Here is a 12,021-nt window from a genome sequence, read left to right as displayed (position 1 = left end):
GATTGAGACTTCTGGAAAATGCTGAGTGCCAAGCAGACTTTCTTATATCTAGAGTTTAAACATGTCTGGAGCTTTAAAGGGGGAACAACACATCGAATTAAAGCCCACAGAATTAATAGAATTTGGGGCCTGCTGGAAAGTGTTCACAACCAGCCAGGGGGAAGTGAGTCAGTCATTCAGCAATAACCAACACATGTCTACCAAATCTGATATTCGGTATTTGGGTGGTGAGATTGTGACAAAGCCTTGAATCTGGATTCTCACTATTCCAACAAGCCACACAAATTCTGGCATTTGTGTTTCCCTCAAATATCCTTTCCCGTGCGTACAACATTCACTTTCCTTTGCGAACTGTCTCTTGGTTCTAAGGGGGAACATTTCTGTCCTAAACTTGTGTCAAACATGCTCTTATCTTTCAGTCCATTAGTCCACAAAACATGCATATTCATTAAAGAATGGGTGTGAGATCAAATCAGATGGAGCTGCATGCTCCCCTGGGCTTGCTACATAAAGGGCACGGTAGCAAATTAGTATTCTGTTTCCTGAGTGGGAGGTCACTCTCACTAGCAGAGAATGAAACTAAACTGGAGATAAGCAAAGTTAAAATAAAAAAAAAAAAAAAAAAAAAAAAAACTAGATAAAAAAGGAAAAGGCACTTTCTGTTGGAAACACAGTAGCAAAAACAGTTCCTCCTCAGAGCCTCAGGGTTTGCTCCCAGGATTGCTGGGCTGTGTAATTTTGCTCCAGCATCTCTGAAAGTTCACTGGGTCACCTCAGCCACTGGCATGAGGGACTGTTCTAGCTCAGTGCAGAACTCAGTGCAGAGGTCAGGGGGAAGTGGTGTGGTTTTTACTTGACATTAAAATTGGTTAGCAAAAATTAAGATGAAAATTAGAGCAAAATTAGATCAGAAGTTGACAAGCAGCTGCCCACAGACCGAATCCAGCTTTCTGAATTTGAGAGACTATTTTATATTTGTTCAAATGCTACAATTTAAATGGCTAAAAACATCGAATCTTTCTTAAATTTTGCCTTTTAAGTCCAAAGTCTAAAGCACAAGCAAAGCCTCTACAAGAAAAATGTGCATATCCCTGTAACGAAACACTTCTTAAACTAAGTGTGAAGAAGAAAATCATAGCAAAGTAGGCTTGAGGGATATTTTTAATTGTCCTGCCATATATGGATCTGTTCTGAATTTTCTATAGTTATAGAGAATATTATAATGACTGTATTTCTTTTCTTTCCTTCTCTCTAAATTATTTCCACTTTTTTACCAAGTACTATCCTGGAGGATGAGCATCCATAGATATATCACTTGGGGACTCTCATTTGTGCTTTCTATTGAGTTTGACCAGAAGTAATAATAATAATAAAAAAAAAATCAGAAGAAAGAGAGAAACAGAAACAACAGAGTCTGTATTACATCCTCCTTCCATACACTAAACGGAACCATGATGGGCTAGATGACAACTTGCAAAGGCCCATTCTTTCCTCCAGTTGTTTTCAGGGACCAGACACAAGCATCTGTACTCTTTAAGCCATCTCACATGCCCACAGACATTTATTAAAAATATACCAGTTAGGGCTAGAATGCTGCTTTAGTGTTTAAGAGTAACAGTTGCTCTTGCAGAAGATCTGGGTTAGATTCCCAGCACCCGAATGGGGGCTCACAATTGTCTGTAACTCCACTTCCAGGGGACCCAATGCCCTCTTCTAGCTTCAACAGGTTCTAAGCATACATGTGGTGCACATGCAGTTAAACACTAAAACATAACATAAAATAAACCTTTTTTTTTTAAAAGAACAAACACCAAATAAGACCCCATTTTATTCTTTGCTTTTGAAAATCATTACTGTTTTTACTGATATCTTTGTAGACTGTGTTGAACTTGTTCAAACTTTTTGACTTTAAAGATGAAGGTTTTAGCTGGATGGTGGTGTGGCACACCTTTATTCCCAGCACTCAGGAGGCAGAGGCAGGCGATCTTTTTGAGTTCGAGGCCAGCCTGGTATACAAAGCGAGTTCCAGAGCAGCCAGGGGAGCCTCATCTCAAAAAAACTAACTAGCTAAATAAATAAATAAATACAAAGATTTTTCCATTTGTTCTGATAGAGACAAGATCTGGCTTAAGCAGTTACAAGTTACAGCCTGATAGGCCTGAAGTATGATGGCAATAAGTAAATCTAATTGATTCCATATTACTGACAATTGTGGTCATTTGCCTTGTTGAGTTCTAGGGAGTTCTGGGCATTCATAAGTTCTCCCCACTCCTGTGCCTATGGCTAAGATGAGGCCAAGAGAAACTAACAATGGGACAGCCTCTGGCTTTTTAGTTTGCGCTGGAGATATATGTAATTATAAGAATGCATACTCTTATTAAGTGTAATTTTGGGGAGGATAGATAACAAGATTCATCTGTCAGTTCCATTGGCTGTGCAGTAGATAGTCCTGGATATGAGTACAGGCAGGAGGTAAGAAAAACACTAAGTTGTTGATGTTTCTAATGATGCATTAGAAAAGTAAGGGTCATGGCTGCCCTGATAAGAGGTCAAGGTGTGCTATGAAAGGGGAGATTACGGAAGGTTTTGAACCCAGTAAGCAGTTTTAAACAGATCAAAGCCTAGATTAATATTAAAAATGTTTACAGCCAATTAATATCAAATCTGTTTAATTTTGGATACAGAGACCAAAAACATAAAAGCAAATTAATGAATCTCATTGTGTGGGTAAAAGAGGGTGCACCATGGATATGTCTTTCTAAATAACTAGAAAAACTAGCAGCAGATACGAAGGCAGAGCAGCAGGCTTGGAGTAGAGAAAGGGTTTTACTAACTAGGGAAAAGGGCAGAAAGCACAAGTGAGCCTGTTGTGTATGTTACTTTGGGTTTTTTTCTTTTCTTTTCTTTTCTTTTTTTTTTTTTTTTTTTGGTTTTTGTTTCATTTTGTGTTGATTTGGTTTGCTTTTGGAAGCCCCTCCACTGATCAGGAGAGACTCAAAATAGGAGATGGGTTTGGATTTATCCAGTTATTGTGTACCAGTTGCCTGGTGAGATACGGGAGGATTGGGGGAGGGGGCTCCTCTGTGGTCTAAGATTTCATTAAAGGATTTAAGGGATGGCCTTGTGGGTTGAGCCTGAGAATGGGAATGACAGGTTTAATCAGAGCCCAACAGCATCTTTTTTATAGCCTCAAGCTGGCAGGAGTCTCTCTAATGGTCACATTTCCTTCCAATGCCCTGCAGTGCTGGGGTGCAATGGCTTGGCTTCCCAGTGTTGCTACCTGCCTCATCCTGCCAACACCCCTGTGAATAGTCTCTTAGTTTTCTCCTTTTCAGTTAAATCATGTTGATTATAAAACATTTCCTGTCGAGAAGCTGACTAATTTAGTGACACATTCAAAAGGCCATGACTTCTCTTTCCTTTAAAAACCCCCACATTTCTGGCCAGAAGAAAAATGAAAACAAACAAAAAAGTTAAAGTCTTGCCTATTCCTCAAGCCTTTTAAGAGAGAAAGTAATGAAAAGGAATGAGGTTCCCCATCCAGTTTCTAAAGTCAAAGATTTGAAACCCCCTGCATGGTTGAATTCATCTTCAGTGACTCACACCCATGCTGTACCTGCCCCAAATCTGATCAATTCAAGCTCAGGGTTGCGAGAACTTTAGCAGAGGATTAAAAGTAATGTGAGGGAATATCTCCTTTCTAAAAGAGTTTAATAAGGATGAATGTGTGATTAATTCCCATAACCATGTATTTTGGTATCCTAAAATGTCAGTTTTGTAATTTAGATAATAGTCCTGCAAGAAATATAAATCCCTAAGCTTAAGTAGATCCTAAAATTTTTCTTTCAGGGTCAAGTAATGATTTGAATGCTATGCTAACATGTAAGAACTTTTATTTATGAAGCAATGTGGGTACCATTAATTACTATTTAAGAAAAGATATGATAAGGTTAGTGGGTTTGGTGGCATATGCAATATCAGATACAAGATGTAGAGGCAGCAGATTGTACCTTTGAGAACAGCCTGGGCTATCAGTACCCATCTCACAAAAAAAAAAAAAAAAAAAAAAAAAAAAAAAAAAGGAGTGAACAAGGCAAGAGTAATTTTATATCAATAAAAAGATTACCTGTCAGAATGTGTAGAAAAAGATCAAAAGAAATCTGCTGGGAAAACATAAGACTCCACAAATTGAAGCAACTAGAAATATGTACACTCTATGACTCTATGATCAGGGTTCATATCTGTTGTGCTGACCCTCCTCACTAACACTTAGACTAGTGCTTCATACATAATAAGCACTCAATAACTATTTGTTAGAAAGGAACAAAGTTATATAATGTGTTATCAGTAACCATCACAAATAGGAAGGGACAAATGGATTAATGATTCTAGTTCTTGACAACACAGGAACAAGGGCTGTACATCCAGGTACACAAAGTAGGAAAGACTCATCTCTCCCATTTGACAACCAATTGTTCCTGCCTCATCAAGAGGATCTACCTAAGAGATAAGGGAGCTGCTCCAAAATGAGGCTGTCAATAGAAGGACATTCTGCCCACATCAAGGAAATCGTGTGACCTCCTTCCACCCCCTGACGCCATATCAGAGTATTATTCAATATATAGGTTAAATGATAGTCATAGTTTCTGAGTTTAGGAGCGAGATCAGCTGCATTAGAAGGTATAAAAGATCTAGTTTCTCCCAAAGCCTCTGCCTCTTTGTCTTGCAGGTGTCTGCCTTGTTCATGGGTTTCCATGAAATGTGTGTTCCATGTTTATGCAATGACTATGTCTATTCTATGCCTATATAGAAATATTTCTTATCCTTATTCACAAATATCAGTCATGTTAGGAGTGAACCCACTGTTATGTTCTTATTTTAACCTAATTTTCCATAAAAGGTGCCCTATCTCCAAATACAGTCACATTCAGAAGTATGTGGAGCTAGCCATTCAGCATATCTCCTTTGGGAGATATAACTCAGTGTAGACAGATACTACCAAGACATCACATGCAGAAATTTGCTCATGCTTGTTTGTGTCAGGCTTCAAAGGATTTTCATATGGCCCTTCACACTGAAGCAGGATAGAAAGATAGAGAATTGTGGGTTATAGCATGGAAGGAAGGGGTGGGGTGATGGCACCTTCATCTTAGGATATGATCTGCCTTTTCTGCTGAGAAAGACAGGAAACTGCAGATGCCAGCAAAACATACCTTGTTAATGATAATAAATAAGCTGTGTTTCTATATGGGACAGAGTGTTGTATAGAACTGCCCCCTTTCCTACATCAACAATAACACCCATCTCACAGTTTTATTTATAGAAAAAATCCTTCACTTTATAGATAGATAGATAGATAGATAGATAGATAGATAGATAGATAGATAGATGGGACTAGAGGATGGATCAAGAGTTGAGAGTGTGCACTGTTTTTACAGAAGACCTCCTTCATTTTCCAGCAGATGACAGCTGTCTGTCCCCAGCTCCAGGGGAAGATCTTATGCCTTCTCAAGCTTCTGTAGGCACCTGCACTCACATGTACATACCCACACAGAGACATACATATATACATTTAAAAAATAAAATAAAATATTTTACAATAAATTAATGAACAACTTGAGGAGGGTTCTTAACAGTCTTTGAAGGTGTGAGTTGGGAGCTACCCAAATCCTTCCTATACCGTTGCAAAGGCACTACTTAATGACAGCTTTCCTGGAAGAAACTGATATCCATGCTCAGCAGTGTCTCATTCCTTTCCTGAATTCCTCTCTTTCTATTGACCCCTGTGCTTAAGATTTGCATCACCAATGTCTTAATTTACAGCTCACCCTCAAAGTCTTTCCTTCATCAAAGCCATGAATCCTGGGTTAGCCTGAATAGAGATCCCAAAATGGAAAGAGAACTCTTCCAGCTACTGTGGGTGGTAGAATGGAACTGTTCCTCTGTCCCTGCTGGTGGCTGTACTGAGTGGGGAGGTCAAAAACCATAACCAGAGTTTTTTGTAGCACTGTTGCCCAATCCTTTCCAGTATAATTTATCAGCCATTATCCACAAAATCCTTCTTGCATCCTGATGAATTTCATCTTTTCCTTCCATTCCTAATGAAGACTGATTGCTACCAGGAGATTTTCCAGTCCCACCAGTTCCCTAAATTAGTAACCATTTGATTTGAGGACCAATAAGCCTATGAACTGAAAGTGCCTCTTTATCTCCTTTTAGCCCCATGGCCTATTACAGAATGTGTTCTGTGGCTCTTCTTATGTACCCCCAGTTTCTTTGATGTTCACACTCATCTCTCACTGTACCTCTCATGACAGTTATCTGTACTTCTGGGTAACGTTTCACTCCTCAAAATATCCTGTCATCCTATGCCTCACTGATGTCAGTGTCTCCACAGACAATTCTTCTGGTAACCTCATCTCTTTATCTTTGACCTCCTTACTTCATATCTTAGTCAGTTCCCTGCTGTTGTGATGCACAACATCACAGACTGGGTCAATTACAAAGTCAAGTGGCTTATTTTACTTATAATCTGATCCGAGATAAGATGGATGCATCTGATATTAACCTTCTTGCTGACAGAGCCCCAAGGCAGTGCAGAGCATCACATGGCAAGAGGTAAGACATATATATATATATATGTATGTATGTATGTATGTATGTATGTATATACATATATATGTACGTATATATGATACACATAAACACATACACACGCGCATACTTACAAGTCCTTCTCTCCTTGCTCTTATGCAGTCAACACTATTTAATCATAGGAACTTATCCTGATGGCTTTATCAAAACCTAATAACCTCCCACCTCTCCCCACAGCTGGATTCTTTCCACCCTCTTAATATCTCACATTGTGGAGATTAAACTTCAACATAACAGAGAGGACAAGGATTTAAATCAAACAGCACTTCCAATGATCTGCCCTACCCAAATCTCAATCAGACCCTCCCAGAGCTAATTAGCAGCATTGTGCCCCCTCTCTTACAACCACACTAGAGCCTGTCACCCATTTGCCCTCCTATCTTGGAATTACTCCCACTTGACTCTCCCCAGTATTTTTCTCCACTGCTTTATAATCTGCTCACCATTGTGATAATCTCTCCCTGATATACTTCATCCAATTGCCAGTCTTCCTCAGACTTACTTTTATGGCTGTATCAGAAACAAAAATAATCTGATAGCAATTATACATATTTTCAAAGTAAATTAATTTTCTTTTCCAAGAGGCATCATGTCCCACATTCCCATGGTCCTTGGTGATCTTTATGATTAGTATCATAGGTTACTAGGAAAACAGAAGCATTGATAAAATGACTTCCATAATTTGCAGGTTGGGAACTCCTGTAAAGGTCCCCAATCTCTATGTCATACTAGAATCGTTATCAGAAAGTTCCATAAATTAATATATGTACTAAAAATTATCTGAAGATTACACAAGTAACAAATATATCCTAAAGCAAGTTCTAATATTTACATGAACATGAGAGTTCAATTAATAAGCATAAATTTATTTGCAATTATTACCAAATCGTAAGATGTTTTGATTGTATACTTTTCACCAAACATTCTTTAAAAGTTATGTATGGAGGGAGATCTTAATTTTAAAATCTTTAAGCTGAAAACTATTAGAACCTTTACAGAAATGAGCCACACATCCAGGGCTTTTGACAGAAAGAGACCTTCTACAATGAATGCTTTGTACATAGTCTGAGAGCCTAAAACCAAGCTTGGAAAAATGAAAAATGTCAAGACAATAAGCTACCTGCCACAACAAACTGAAAAGTATCTACTCCAAAAATCACACACTGTACTCTTACAAAGCATTGCTATAATCCATAGCATTGAACTAAAATTTATTAGAAATGAAAAAGGCAAACATAAAAGAAAAGTGTAAAAAGAAAAAAAAAGAATCAAAAAGAACAGAGACTGAGATGTCCCAATATCTGGATTTAGTAGGCAAAGGCATAAACAGATTATTATAAGCAAGAATCATATGTATGTAATTGACCTACAGTGAAATATATGGTCTTAGTGAGTTGTCAGTTGGAAAGCTTCAGTAGGAAGGTAAAAACTACATAAAAATCCATGAACAGACATGTAAAATGAATGTAGAAGTAAACATTATGATATTGAAAGCAAACACCAAGTGACATCGATGAAACTAAATTTCCATGGTTGAAGTGTTGAAGATTTGTATAGGAGGAGAAAGCATGGCACAATTCTCTCTCCATGTACCAGGTCAAGTATAAAACCTGACAGACTTTATGAAAATTACAACAGTGACCCAAATAGGTCATAAAGAGAAAGGAAAATCTCTTGAACAAAATATTAGCAAACCAAATCAAGAAGTATGCAAACAGGGTAAAATATAAGTAGCAATGGGACTAGGTGTGATGGCGGACACCTGTAATAGTAGTACTTGTGAGGAAGCGTATTAAGGAACTATTACCAGTTTTCTACTGTGATCCACACTTTATAAACAGTAATTTTTATTACATATATGCTGTGATTGTATAAATAACAAACTATATGAAATCTAAAAAAAATCCACTAGTAATAAAAGTCAAGAACAGAGTATAAGGTTAATATACATAAATAATTACTTTTCCATCACAATCAGTAGAAATTTTTAATTAACACCCTTTATTGCAGCATTAGAATACTCATTTTTTTAGGCTCAAGTTTGTCAAAGATAAGCAAGACTTCAAATGTGAGCATTGCCTTTGTAGATTGCTCATAGAAACTGAAGACAAACTGAAGTAGGAAATTGTTCCTTGATCCCCACTTGAAAAAAAATGAGTACTTTTAGGAGGCCAGTTTTCTTGAATTTGATCTACATATACAGCACATCACTAAAAATTGAGTTTGGGGTAGAAATGCAAAAACTAAAATTGTCAAAACAATAGGGACACATCACAAAGTCAGCAGGTGCAAATAGCTTTCTATCTTACTAGAAATCTACAGTGTTCACGGTTACAGTGTTGCCAAAGGAAGTGAGTCAGTGGATGATAGAGACTGTCCATGTAGACATACAATTGAGTAGGTTATTTCATAAAGATGCCAAGGTAATTCAATGAGTGGATGATCCTGGCAACAGGTGAAGAAACTGTGATTCTGTAGGAAACATATTGACAGTTACTACTAATATGCCACTTGACCTACATGGCCTTATATTTACTGCAAACACATAGACAGCAAAGAAAAATAAAACATTACCATTACCATTTAATGTTTCTCTCTCTCTCTCTCTCTCTCTTTTTTTTTTTGCCCCATTTTTTTGTCATCTTTACTGGCAATGACCTCAGCCTCCCGAATACAGTATTAGAATGTAGCAGAGCAAGCTTTACAGCTTCCAGTTTCCCTTGGCTTCAGACAGCTAACTGCAAAATGGACACAAACACTAATCTTCAGAGAGTTCTCTGAGACTACAGTACCCATTCTGGATCTAGGGACTCATCCCATTAATGCTTAAGCCTAGTGGCAATGACTGGCCCTTATCACAGTCACAATTGTTACTCACTTCTGATTGAGTAGAAGTTACTTCAGATGGACAGCCACCGAGAGGGGAATGGTCATTTCGGTTGACTGGCCTAGGGCCAGGCATGGTGGCACAAACCAGTAACCCAATACTTTGGGAGGATGAGGCAGACGACTACAGAGACTTTGAAAGTTAGCTTCAGATGTATGATGAGTTTGAAGCAAGCCTGAGCTAAACAGTGAGATCTCTGTCATAAAACTAGCTAACCAATCATTACAGAACTGATTGCAATTACCAAATTGTTACAAAAGAGAAATAAATGTAAACTTGATGGACCTCTTGTGACAAATAAAAAGAGTAGATCCCTGTCAGAGGGACTGTCCTTGCTGCTTATCAGAAGAAATCAGTCTAAGTTAAAGACCATGCTGAGGTCTGACTATGCTTGTTGTCTTTAAGACCTGTGACTGACATCAGCTTTTGTTTTCAGAGTGAATCCAGTGAATCAGGAATAGAAACACCTTGAGTAGATAATTACAGACCCAAAGTAAAAGCTTAATAATTCAAAAGAATACATGAACCTATATCTACCCTACATTTACCTCAGGTGCCGTATCAATGGCAAACCAAATAAAAATTGTGCCCAAATATAGCTTGGTAAACCAATGTAATTATTGCTTGTGAGTCTTGTATCTTTCTTAAGAGTTACTGTAAAAATTTTTGTGAGTATAGTAAGCTTCATACCACGAGAAAGTGTTTCCGTCTGGAGGTAATCGCTAGCTAGCATATATACATACATACATATATATATATATATATATATATATCTGTGTGTGTGTGTGTATATATATACATATATATATATTTTTGTCTCCAAGTTATGTTGTCAAGTGTCTGCAAATGTCCTTTGGGGTGATTAGAAGAACTAATTGTATACACCTAGAGATGTCAGCCTATTTTTCAATAATCCAGATCTATGTTTATAAACAGATTTAGAAACAATTAATGTCAAATATTTTTTAATAAACAGACACATCATCACTGGGAGATGCTGCAGTAGAAGTAAGTCATGTAGTTAGTATGTGAGATAAAGAGATTCTATCTAAAGCTGTATGTAAAGAAGTAGATGAGTTGTAAATCTGTCTCTAAGTAGGTTCACCAAGTTTGTAAAAATAACCTATGTTTCATGCCACAGTGAAACAAATATACAACCTATATAACACAACTGCAGAAACTCTGACTATGATTCTCTGGCCTTTGAAATAAAAAAAAAAGCCATGGAAATAATCTTAAACATCTGAAATTACATTTCCTACACAAAGGATAATAATTAAGGCAAAATGTCATATTCCAGAGGAATGCAAGAGATCTGAGCCATGATCAGAGATCTTGTAAGGCCAAAAATTAATCTGTTAGCCCCACTTGACCAAAGACCAGGTAACTTCTAGGAATGCTGGGACTTGTACAAAGACCTATGGGAAATGCAATGGCAATATAGGTTTGTCCTTAAAAGCCCCTACAACACCCATCTAGTCTATCTAGTTACCACTTGCTGGGAATTCCAGGTAGTGATCCTGACCAAAGTCCATCCTGGTCAGTATTTAATTAAAGCTTGCTTTAAATGTGTCTCAATAATGTGGAACTGATTTTTCTTTTTTGAAAAATCTCACGATTAACCATCTAAATTATGTGAGGTGATTGTTAACTGGAAATTTTCTAATCAATTCACCTATGTGATCTTTGTAATAAACAACTGGACCACAATAGATGTGAGTAAACTTGTATAACTTCAACCAAATTGGACCTTCCATAATTGCTTGAGTGTCAATTGTAAAGAATGGTGAAGGATCCTAGGACAGTCTCCACTTGCTAGTCAGTAAGTTAGTCTGCTACATTTCATGAATGTTGACAGAAAATGTAATACTTCAGAGTTAGATACAAAATGGAGTGATTTTTGACTATTTGTTTTTACGGAAAGAACAATAGTCAGAACATAACATCTCAGTATCACAGGGTAGTAGCAAGACAGCCAGGTGATATCTACCTACTTAATGGATGTGTTACAAGAGAGGAGCCTCAAGCTTAGGCATCCTGAATCTTTTATAATGGTACCTATCTTCCTTGATCCTTGGCTTGGTGAGGCACATTGTCTTTCTTATTCTAAACTAGAAACAAACCTATTATTTGTCTGAGGAGAGCCAACCACTAGAACTTTGGTATGCTATTATCAAATCAGTGATCTCATTAGGAACAAATACAGTAGGCCTTTACATGGCTCTATTCCCTCTCCCACTCTCCTTTGTAACATAATTCTAAGGTATCCGGAACATGTTGATCTTTTCCATGTTTGGTGAAACACACAGTAAGCTATTCAATAAACATTGTCATTCTGATTGGCTTTATGTCAGGTTTGTTAATGTAGCAGAGTGATGGACACCAGGTTATGGCAGAAACAGTACAACAATAGAAAGCTCCTTTCCACTGCAATTGATACTGAATGCATTCCTTTTTGCTATGTAGATTTATCCTTCACT

Source organism: Phodopus roborovskii, unplaced genomic scaffold (assembly GCF_943737965.1).
Source record: "Phodopus roborovskii unplaced genomic scaffold, PHOROB, whole genome shotgun sequence".
In the NCBI taxonomy this organism is placed as follows: domain Eukaryota; kingdom Metazoa; phylum Chordata; class Mammalia; order Rodentia; family Cricetidae; genus Phodopus; species Phodopus roborovskii.
Note: the sequence above shows the minus strand (reverse complement) of the source record.